Raw genomic sequence first — 10953 nt, 5'->3', positions numbered from 1 at the left:
ACAACAACAAAAAAAAAAAAAAAAAGAAAAAAAAAAGAAAAAAGGAAAAAAGGAAAAAAAAGGAAAAAAAAAAAAAGAGAGTTGGTGTTACCATCTGGTGGGCTACGCGGCCTGTGTGAAATGATGTGGGGGGGTCAGTCCAGGTCCCCGTGGACAGGTGGTGTCCACAGCACAAAAATCACCAGCGCCACTGGCCCCCCGCGTGTTGGCAGTCTCGGCTGAGGCGGAAGGATTGAGTGAGCCTTGGAGACTGAACATCCCCTCTCACCTCTAGAGGTGGTCCCTCCAGGTCAGGGTTGAGGCACATGGACGGGGTGGTGTGGGGAAAGCTCGCACTGTCGCTGCCTGTGCTGTACCTGTCCTGTGGATAAATAGAGGATTTCAGTCTCCAGGGCTGTCAATCCGGCACCTTGTCACCAGCATGAAATTCACACAAAAAAAGTCGTTTAATTTTTTCTTTTCCTTTAAAAAGGAGCTCACGACACAATTTGAAACGAGCTGCAATCAGTGAATTCAAAAAAAAAAAAAAAAAAGTTACCTTGTGGCAGGTATCACACTGCACAATTGGGCTGTTTTCAGTAAGAATGAAGGGGTGGGGCAACAGAGCTGATGCCAGCTCCTGATCTGTGTGTGAGATTAACTTGAACCCCCATAGAGCCCACTTTTGTCACAAAGGAACAAAAGATACAGGTCCATCTGTGGACGTTGCATGAACCAGTCCATTTCAAAAGGCCCATGGGAATAATAAGGGCCACTCATGAAAGAAGCTGCAAGCCTTTAGAGGGTGGTCAACTGAATAAGGGGGGGGGGGGGGGTGGGGAAGCAAAGAGGTAAGAAGGGGAGGGTGGAAAAAGGAGGAAAGGAAAGGAAAGGGAAATGAAAAATTATAGAGAGGATTGCTGTTACACAGCATGGGACTCTATATAATCCCAAGTGGGAGTGGAAGAATCCAGATGACAGGAACATGGAGTTCCTGGGGAGAAGGATAAACTCCTAAGGCTAAGCCTCCTTCCTATACAGACTCTGGGCCTTTGTTTTTCTGCCTGACTATCCAGACCGACAGAACCCTTTAACCAATCCGGTTTGTACAAAGTAAGGCACTAAACTGTCTCAAGGTAACACTGTAACATGATTAATTTGTGAAAGCTCCCAAAAGCACTTGACAAACTAAGTCCCCAAAATCTTGTTCAGTTTATGCCAACTCAAAATAGAATGTGAATGAGATGGACTTCAAGTTTATGCTTCCCCCAATTCAAAGACAAGATGGAACTGAGTTAAGTGTGCTTATAAAAGGCCAGCCCCTCACTGGGAAAAGGCATTTTGAGCAATGCACTTGCCTAGGTAGCCACCGAAATGAAGGTCACTATTTCAACCTAAACCCCAACACTTAAGAAACTGACCTACCTACTCCTTATAAATACTAACCAACAAAGCATAAAACTACCATGGTTCTGATCCATGCTCTTGTCATAAAAATCTAACTTCAGAATAAACCATGTGCCAAGGATCAAGAATTTGGGTGGGTGAAGTAGAAAGAGGCCAAGGGGGTGCCTTGGTGTTCTTACTCTTAACACCAAAGGTCACAGCACCACAGCCCAACATGCTCTCCCCCTTCTATTCTTGCACACTGAACCCTTACCCCGGCTGGTTTCAATTTGCCATGTGGGTTCAAACCAGCATTTTATGAGGTTAAGAGCCTGGGGGAACAATTCACTGGAGTTCGGGAGTGAAGGGGTAGGAGTAGGGGAGGTGAGGTGAGGGGGAAGGGGAAGTTTGTAGGACACTCAAGTTTAGGATCCCCCAATTTTGAGACCACCATCCAGAATCTCCTTCAGAGGTCCAGTTCTTTGCAACTTTTATTCAGACCTCTAAAGAACACCCCACACATAAAAAAGCATGGATGGGGTGGGGGGTAGGGAGAGAAATAGTGACACCAAGGTAATTTAATCCTTTCTTCTAACGCAACCCACTTTAAATTACCAAGTAAATTCCCCCTTCAGAGTGCCTACAAAACTCCCGTTGCCTGCTAAAAATTAAGGGCTTGGCATTCATAGCTTTCTCCAGTACAAAAAAATAAAACTAAAAGCAGGTCAAACTATGGCCAGAGTACAGGTTTCAGCAAGCATGCAGGGTGGCCTGGTGTGCTCCTGGCAAAGTTGACATTTCAAATATAATCCTGTTCATTCTAGCCCACCAAAAAGAACTTTCTTACCTGACCACCTGCAAAGATGACTGGAGAACTGGACGGCTTGGGCCGGTACGGGATGGTCACGCCCTTCGGGGGGGACTGGGAGAGAGTCAGAGGGGAAAAAAACAAAAAGAGATAAGGTTTCAAAGCTGCTTCAGCTGTGTGGCTTAAGCTCACACAGATCAATTAAATTAAAAACTGCATTAATTTCCATCCCCTCAACCTACCAACGTTGTCTCTGGCTAGATCTAATCTCAAACCATCTGCAGTTATTTGCCTTTAAAGTAGTAAGATGGGTCCGTGAACTACACAGCTCACACTAATTCTCATCAAGGCAGATTACCCTGTAGTAATGTATGCATTATTTCCACGTTTTCTTTCTTTCTTTTTTTTTTTTTTATTTCCACGTTTTCAAATAAACCTAATGAACATGACAAACTTCTACTCATGTAATTGGTAATTTAGGATCTCACATTTTGGCCTATATAAGAAATGAAGCCAAAACTAGGAGATACAGTACCCAAATATTATGCCTACGATAATATAGACACTATCAAGAAGTAGTTGAAGGCCTGATCAACATTTTTCTAAACTCTACTTGAAGATTCTATTTTCCTTTCTCATGGACCATGGGGGAAATTCTGTAACAATTCTAAAAAAGTTTATTTTCCCTTAATTTTGCTATTCTTGTTTTAACTGAATAGCATATACTACCAGGACCTCATAAATCATTCAAAAACACCAGTATGGACAAAATTTTTTCCTATATAAATATCTTGAATATAATCCTGCCTTAAAACATGGAAATTAACTTGAAGAATGCCTCAAAGTTGCACACAGTCAAAATATTGTAATTCAAAAGGCAACTCCAGCTTCTCAGGAACCCAATTACATCTTTTATCTACTCAGTCCAAGTAGTAAATCTTCCCCTACCAACCCTGCTAGAATTGCTGTAAACCTAAAGATCACTGCTGCTTAACAGTTTCTATTTTTGCTCAGACTACAAGAAAAGTCAAAGCTGGGGGGAGGAAAATATGAACTCAGGGAACCTCTTCCCCACCCCCACTGGAAGCTTCTAACAGCTTCACCTAATTCTAGTCTTACTAAATATAGATCAGTCTGTCTCCCTAGAATCACCCTCCCCCCATTCTCAGCATGAGCCTGAGGGCTTACCTCCAACATGACCACGCAGATCTGTTTCACACACTCAATGATGGATTGCGGAATGCCAGCAATAGTGATGGCCCGCTCAGTTGAGTTGGGGAGCATATCCCCTGCCACCTGGACCTGAGCCCCTGTACTCTTTGGGGTAAAAAGAAATTTTAAAAATCAGATAAAAACAGCTCATACTCTTCTAATTCCAAGTAGCAATTTTAGAGTCTAACATTCAGTAGAGATACTTATCCCATCTCCTATTTTACCCTTTTTATTCTCCCTTCCCACTCTTCCCTTATTCCAGATAAGACTGTTTAATCACAGTTATAAATAAATTAGCCTCTGAAAGTCAAGAATAAACCTGAATAACAGCCTAAATTTAAGCTGCTCTCAAGAAAAAGGCTCTTCTAAAGTTTCCTTTCAGCTAATGATAGCTTCATGGGCCATCAAACAAAATCCCCAAAAGTATCACCTACTTTTCATTCTCTTATTGAACAAATATTTATATTAAGTCCATTCTATGTGTCAGGCACCATTCCAGATTGCTTGGAATACGTCAAACAAAACCAAAATCCATGCTCTCACGGCATGTACAATAAAGCTCCTGAAAACTCCTTTAGGAGCCACTCAAATTTCATTCCAACATCCAATTCAGTAACTCTCAGATACTATTAAAAGCTTCCATAGTTCAATGTAAATTCCAGTTTAAAAGGGAGCACGATTACAGCTACATCTTAATATACCTTCCTGTTTTCCCCTTGCTATGTTTAGGAGTTTGGCCAAGGAAAATATTTGCTATATTACCTATCAAACTGTAATCTTTTTAGACATAAAAAAAAGTATGTAGTCTCATGGAAAATTACCAAATAAAAAAATGAAAACAAGGGGTGCCTGAGTGGCTCAGTCGGCTAGGCATCTAACTCTTGATCTCGGTCCAGGTCAGGATTTCAGGGTAGTAGGATCGAGCCCCATGTCAACTCCATACTGGGCATGGAGCCTGCTTGGGATGCTCTCTCTCCCTCTCCCCCCACCCCGGCACAGCAGTGCTCTCTAAAATAAAAAAATAAATCTTAAAAAACAAACAGGTCATGTTTGACAGAAATTCTGGTTAACTTTCTGATGTAAGACGTATGCGAACTATTTAAAAAAAAAAAAAAAAACTACACATTTTTATGTATGTATCAATGGTACAATCCTTTTCTTCCTGTTACAGAATCAAATTGTAATTATCTAGGACTGGTACTTCAATAATAATCTTCATCTCAACTTCAAACTTTCCCTAGCCATACTAAAAGCTATTAATAGAGGAAGTCACATTTAGAATAAACATTTTGAAGACCACAAAAATTACCAACCTCTCGTATTTCCTTGATCTTGCAACCACCTTTCCCAATGAGAGAGCCACACTGACTAGCAGGGACCACCAGCCTCAGGGTAACTGGGGGTCTACTGGCAGCTGTGCTATTGGTCATAGAGCTGCTGATGTCCTTCAAAAAGAAATTCATCAGAACAAAAGAATGTAAGTTTAAGCAGATCCTTGGGGTGCTCGGCTCGCTTCAGTAGCACATACACTAAGCAGATCCTTGAGACTCATGACTGCTATAATAAAACTGTTTTAAACCTTATGAGGAATATTTATTATGTTGTGATCTACCATCAGCAAAAGTTCAAATACTGCCCCTCCTACCCCCTAAACAACTATTTCTGAAAAAACACCTACAAACTTCCTCAGAATTAGCCTTAAATATGGTTTCTTTCATGGAAGGCATGGGGGCGGGGTCTCGTAGGAAGAAAAGTGATTCTTAGTTTTACAAATTAGAGCTGACTGCAAAGTAGAACAGTATCAAAGTCAAAATTAAATAAAATATTAAAGAGAAAGATGGAACAATGGAATCCAAAATTCAAAAAACCAATTCTGTCCTCTTCAGTAACTAAGAAGATTAAGTAGTGTAGTTCTATGTATCATGGTTTTATTTTTTTTTTATTTTATTATTATTTTTTTGTATCATGGGTTTAATTTCTTGGTAATATCACCATTATAGATAATAAAATTGAGGCTGATTACTCATCCCAATCACATCTAAAAAGCTGCAGATTTTAAATTAAGACTCCAAAGCCCACCATCTTTCCCCTAACTATATGCTACATCCAAAAAAGTCATGGTTTTAACTTAGTTAAATTTAGCCTTCTGAAGATTAAGTGGTTTAAACATCACTTCTCAGCCTAATCTCTATATAGTAACTAGACCTAGAAAGTGCTTAAACATAAGCCCTTAAAGTCAAGGACATGTTAAAAGTATGAATAGATTTTTCTGAATGTTTAAGCTCCAGGCTCTGGATAGCAGGGCCTTGCAGGTCAAAAGATAACATTTCTGATGTTGGCCATGATAAAATTTCAGGCATCATTAAGTATCTAACCACCAACTAAGCAGCAGCCAACAGTTCTCCTCTGACTGTGGTGTCAAATGCACGATTAGCAGCATTACTGCAGAGGGGGAGGACTCAAGACAAGATCTAGGGCAATGGTTGTTCAGTGTCTGAAGGTTAAGGTATCTTGGTGAACCAAAAGCATCCCTCTAACAAAAAACCTCTGGCGTGGATATTTTGCTTCTGAAAACCTATAAAACATATTCTCTCTGACACAAAGTTATCGGACTGATTTTCATAAAAATGTAACTGTGCCAAAGGCAGAAAGTTATCTGTATTTATTTATAGTATATGTTAGTGTTCACCAAGGAACCTAACAAAAACACATTTAAGTTCACTCAACTATAAATTAGGAGACAACGTTTAGTAATGTAGTATTGTCATACTTTCAAAAACTGTTAGGTTAAAAAATAAAAGATGCTGGTTTTTCACACAAATTTTTTATGTTGAATCCCTGGTAATAGTCAAACTATTTGTCTTAATGATTCAAGTGACTTATGCTCAAATTCTGGGGACACTGAAGGTAGGGGAGATAGATATTTGTAGATAGATATTCACGATCCATTCCATTCTTCAATTTAAAAAGCTCTCAGAGAATCATTAAGCTATTTAGAAGCACTTTAAAAGGAAAACTAAGCAGGGAGGGGTGCCCGGGTGGCTCAGTTGGTTGAGCAGCCAACTTTTGATTTAGGCTCATGTCATGATCTCAGGGTCCTGGGATTGAGCCCTGCATGAGGTTCTGTGCTCAGCAGGGAGTTTGGTTTGAGGAGACTCTCCCTCTCCCTCTGCCCCTCCCCCACTACGAGGGCAAGCACTCTCCCCAAAAATAAATGAAATCAAAATATATCTTAAAAAATAAAAATAAACAAACGGACACTAAGTACAGAATGAGGGGGAACAACTAACCTCTTCCAGTTTGTCAATGATCATAGCGAAGGCTTTGAAGATGGCGTTAGTGGGTCCAGCCAAAGTGATAATTCTCTCAGGACAATTCCCTTCTGAGATGTTGATACGTGCACCACTCTGGATAAAAAACAAAGCCAAAAAGCTAAATAAGACAAAAAGATCTGAGAATATATAGTATACGCAGCCCACCCCCAAATAAGCAAGGAACTGCCCATATAATCTTGACACAGTATCATTTCAAATACTGCTCATTTTCGTCCTCAGACTACAGAAGCTGCCTTAATGCTTGAATGAACTAAGTTACCAAACTACATTTTCCAGCATACTATATGCCATTACAAATAACCAAGCCAGAAAAATGCCAGATTTTCCTATTGAGGCCTTCCCCCTTGTAATCACTCATTAAAGAAAATTCCTGCCTTGAAGGACTTAACTGTCCCTAACCTCCCCCCACATAACTCACCTCCTCACGCATCTTCTTAACTGATTCTCCTTTCTGTAAGAGGAAAAGTCAAGAGTGAGCTCCAACTGCTATTTCAACCCAGACTGACTAAATAGTAATTAGAGTTGAAGTGAAACTGTCTTACCTTTCCGATGATACTGCCAACTTCCTGCAATGGAGAAAACTAGCGTCAAATAAGAGGAAACTCGAAGCGTTCATTATCATGAAAAGGAATTTTTAACTGTCCAAAGCAATTGAAAACTAAGATTTACAGAGAAAGGGAGTGAATGGGCTTCATCTTTTCTTTGCAGAAAACATAAATGAAGATATCCAAGAACTTTGAAGGAATAATGATGCAGGAATGATTAAATGCTACTGTGCTTAATGTTATTTTTTAAAGTACCAGATATCACCTTCCCCCCCTTAAAATTTCCCAAAATTGTCTGGGCAGAGGAAATGTACTTATTACAAGCTATAGCAACCTCCACGGACAAAATCTTATTATCCAGATATGAGACAGTCTTTGGCTCCATCCTCTAGTTAAGCCTTTCCTGCTCAGTGGAGCTTCCTACTAAAGTCTGTCCATTTTCCCACTACACTCTCATCTACGTTGATAGAGAAGAGTGCTAAAGCCAGATGCCCCACAGTGCTAATCTGATGAGCTCCAAGATGCATGCCCTCTCTTCCTGGCCTCTCCCTGAGCAGTTACTATGACCCAATTTCCCAAGCTGGTGCATACCTTTCCATGCATAAGTAGCCGGATGGTGAGAGTGACATTTAATCCACCTTCAATCACACCGGTGTCCATGTCGAGCAGTGTTCCGGGGAGCTGGACTTTGAGTGGTCAAGTCTTTGGTCACTGGTGGGGGTGAAAGCCAAAAACTGAAATGCAAATATGACCAAAATCAGAAGGGGAAAAAAATAGGAGAAAAGTCATTTCATCAGTATCAAATGTTTTCTGATTCTTTTCCTTAAAAGACAGCCTATCAGCTGGCAAGCTTGTATATACCCAGCACAACTGCACTAATGACAACCATTTACAGCTCAGGTTGTGTTACGGTTCGGAAGGAGACTTTTCAGTCAGCTCTCCTTCAATGGTAGGGTTTCCGCTGACTCTCGGGATGAGGAAGATTCCTCAATTGGCAATGGTTGTAAAGGAACTGCTGAATGTGCATTTGTCCTTCAGGCAGAATAAGCTTTGACAGGATACAGAAACACCTGGACAAACCTCACTCTAACCAACTACAGAGAGGCAGATGACCTTTTGCCTCCCTGTTAGGTAGCAGATCAGGTTGAAAGCTAGAAAGGACATGTTAAGTTTTCTTATTTGTAGCAATTTCTAGGTAAAAATATTGAGATTAACTCATGTTAAAATTTCAAATCTTGACAGATGACAACAAATAATTTTAATAACATTTAAATCAACAACCTCACTGAAAAGCGCATTTTCTGAAAGCCTTCTATGAAGGCTAGGGTTCCATATTCCCCTTTGGGAAAAGACTCAATACATTAAGTACTGCCTGAGTCCTTTCTCCTATTCCCTTCCCCAACCCAACCTGATAATCACTCAGATTTGAAAATTTTCCTTGCTTCTGTGTATTAAGCTTTGTTACCACTCCACCTTTATTCAAATCTATTAAGTCTTAAATTTTTTTCCAAAGAAAACAATGGAAATAAAACTGGTATTGCTGAAAATTTACTGTAGAATCGTTTCAAGTAACAGGGGTATTGAACCTTTCCTACAGAGAAAGCTTCTGTCCTCCGAAACAATGTTCCCAATATTTCAGTTTTGGAGTAACAGATTACATGCAGAAAGAAAAGGTTTTTGGATATACCTTTTTCCCTAGGATACCTCCTTAGGACCTAACAGCATTAGCTTTAAAAAGGTTCTCCAAAGTTGATAAATTTCTCCAGTGACATTTTTAGCAACCATCCCTTCAAAACTCAATATCAATGATCTCTCCTAGAGCGAGTATTCCCCCTTCACAAAACAGCTACCGCTTTAACTTTGCTCTAACACAAAATCCACCCCTAAAATTTTAAGAAGTGCTTAACTTGCTGCCAGATCATTCTGTATATGGCAAGCTGCCCCATGGTTACCTCCAGAGCCCGATTTAAAAGATGGGCTTTGCATCCCCAAGGCACCTCATTCCCTCATCTTCAAAATAGAATTAACTGCTGGCAAAATCCCAGAATTCAACACTTTTCACTCATGGAAAAACAACAGTGCTGCTGCGGGGGGGGGGGAGGGGGTGATGAAAGGGGGGGGAGATAGAGTTACGTCTATAAGAATGACTTTTTTTTTTTTAAGATATGGTAAAATACTGGCAGTTTAACTCCTTATCTCCACTCAAATATAAGGGGAATCACTTTACAAACAGCACAGTAACGCAAGTACGAAAGGACAAGAACACTGAAAATCTACTAGAAGGCCATTTCGTGATTAAGGCACAAAGGAGCACTTCTAACTCCGAACATCCAAGAAATCCTTGTCATTTTCTCCTGGCTGGGCCGATATAAGTGTGCCCAATCCCAGGAATCCAGCTGCTAATCCTGCAGTCCATTACCCCTTCTCCTATAAATAGCTCGGCCTGGGTCTACATCCGCAAGCATTTTGTAATTTCAAAATTCGTTACCCCGAGAGAACGTCCTGAATAACTCGGGAACTGGGAGCCCGTTTACCCCTTTCTTTTAACTCCGCAGCCCCCCTCCGCTCGGTCATCCAAGCATTTTCCAATTAAAAAATGCCCCCCCCCATCCCTCCACTAGAAAAGAGAGAACGGGGGGGGGGGGACGAAAAAAAAAATAAACGGTTCGGTCGGGGGGGGGCGCTGCGATCCAGGGGGAGGGGCCGGGCTAGTAGCGCCTCCTCGTGTGGCTGCGCCAGCGCCTGACCCCCGCGGGGAGCCGCGCTCACCCGCCCGGCCAGCAAGCCGGCCATCGCCTCCCCCCACCCCCTTCAACCAACAAATCCACCGCCGCCCCCCCTACCGCGCGCGCGCCCTCCTTGACTCCTGCGCAGCCGCCACCGGGAAAAGGCGGGGGGAGGGGGGGAGGCCTTGCGCGAGGCCTACTAGGCCGCGCCTGAGCCAGGGCCTCGCGTGAATGGCCGGCCAGCCAGAGTGAGGGGGTAGGCGCTCACGCGGTACTACGCGAGGCCGGGGCTCGTGACGGAGACCGGAGCCCGCTGAGAAAGATGGCAAGAGTGGAAACAGAGCTATAGCTGGGGGCGGAGGGAGAATTTTGAAGCTTACCTGCAGGCGCGAGGCGACTGAGGGGAAAAGGGGAGCGGGCGGGAAGGGGAAGGGCGGGAGGCCGGGGGCGGAACAATAGGGGCGGGCGGGAAGGCGAGGGGGGCCCCGCGGGCGGGCGGAGGAGGAAGGGGGGGGTGGAGGAGGAGGAGGAGGAAGGGGGAAAGAGACCCCGGGGCGGGTGGAGGGCGGCGGAGGGCGGGCGGGCGGGCGGAGGGCGGGCGGGCGGGAGAGGGCGCAGGCTGCGGCTGCTCCGGCTGCTGCCTCTGCTGGTCTGGGAGGGGGACGGGGCGGAGCGGCCCGCTTTCAACCCCGCGCACCCTCCGACCCCGGAAGCGCTAACCGCCCCGGGGGCCGGCGAGGCGACTGCGTCGTCCAGACCTTCCCCACACAATGCGCACGGCCTCCCGGCAGCCTAGAGCGGCTCCGTGGACAGCGTCGGCACCAGCGAGACGACGCCTGGTAGCCGGTGGCCGAGCCTGGGATAGAGCGGCAGCGCGCGGACAGGAGGACGCTAGCGGCCCCTAGCGGCCGGACCGGAAAGCCCAGGCCTGAGTGCGGAGAGAGTTGGCAGGCGCCATGGAT

At 43.6% G+C, this 10953-nt stretch overlaps 1 long non-coding RNA gene across 2 annotated transcripts; it reads right to left on the bottom strand.

The window, feature by feature from the left end:
* Positions 1-7109: 7109 nt before the first annotated feature.
* Positions 7110-10557, bottom strand: LOC121480018. 2 transcript variants are annotated; one of them, XR_005984873.1, is made up of 4 exons: positions 10372-10557; positions 7857-7976; positions 7263-7286; positions 7110-7171 (listed from the first exon to the last, which is right to left on the bottom strand). It is a non-coding gene; the product is annotated as an uncharacterized LOC121480018 (long non-coding RNA). The 2 variants fall into 2 exon arrangements; XR_005984872.1 differs by having other exon boundaries at positions 7857-7999; positions 10372-10528.
* Positions 10558-10953: the final 396 nt, after the last annotated feature.

Source organism: Vulpes lagopus, chromosome 21 (assembly GCF_018345385.1).
Source record: "Vulpes lagopus strain Blue_001 chromosome 21, ASM1834538v1, whole genome shotgun sequence".
Taxonomy (NCBI): Eukaryota; Metazoa; Chordata; class Mammalia; order Carnivora; family Canidae; genus Vulpes; species Vulpes lagopus.
The sequence above is the reverse complement of the archived record's forward strand: the minus strand, read 5'-3'. Positions and strand labels throughout refer to the sequence as shown.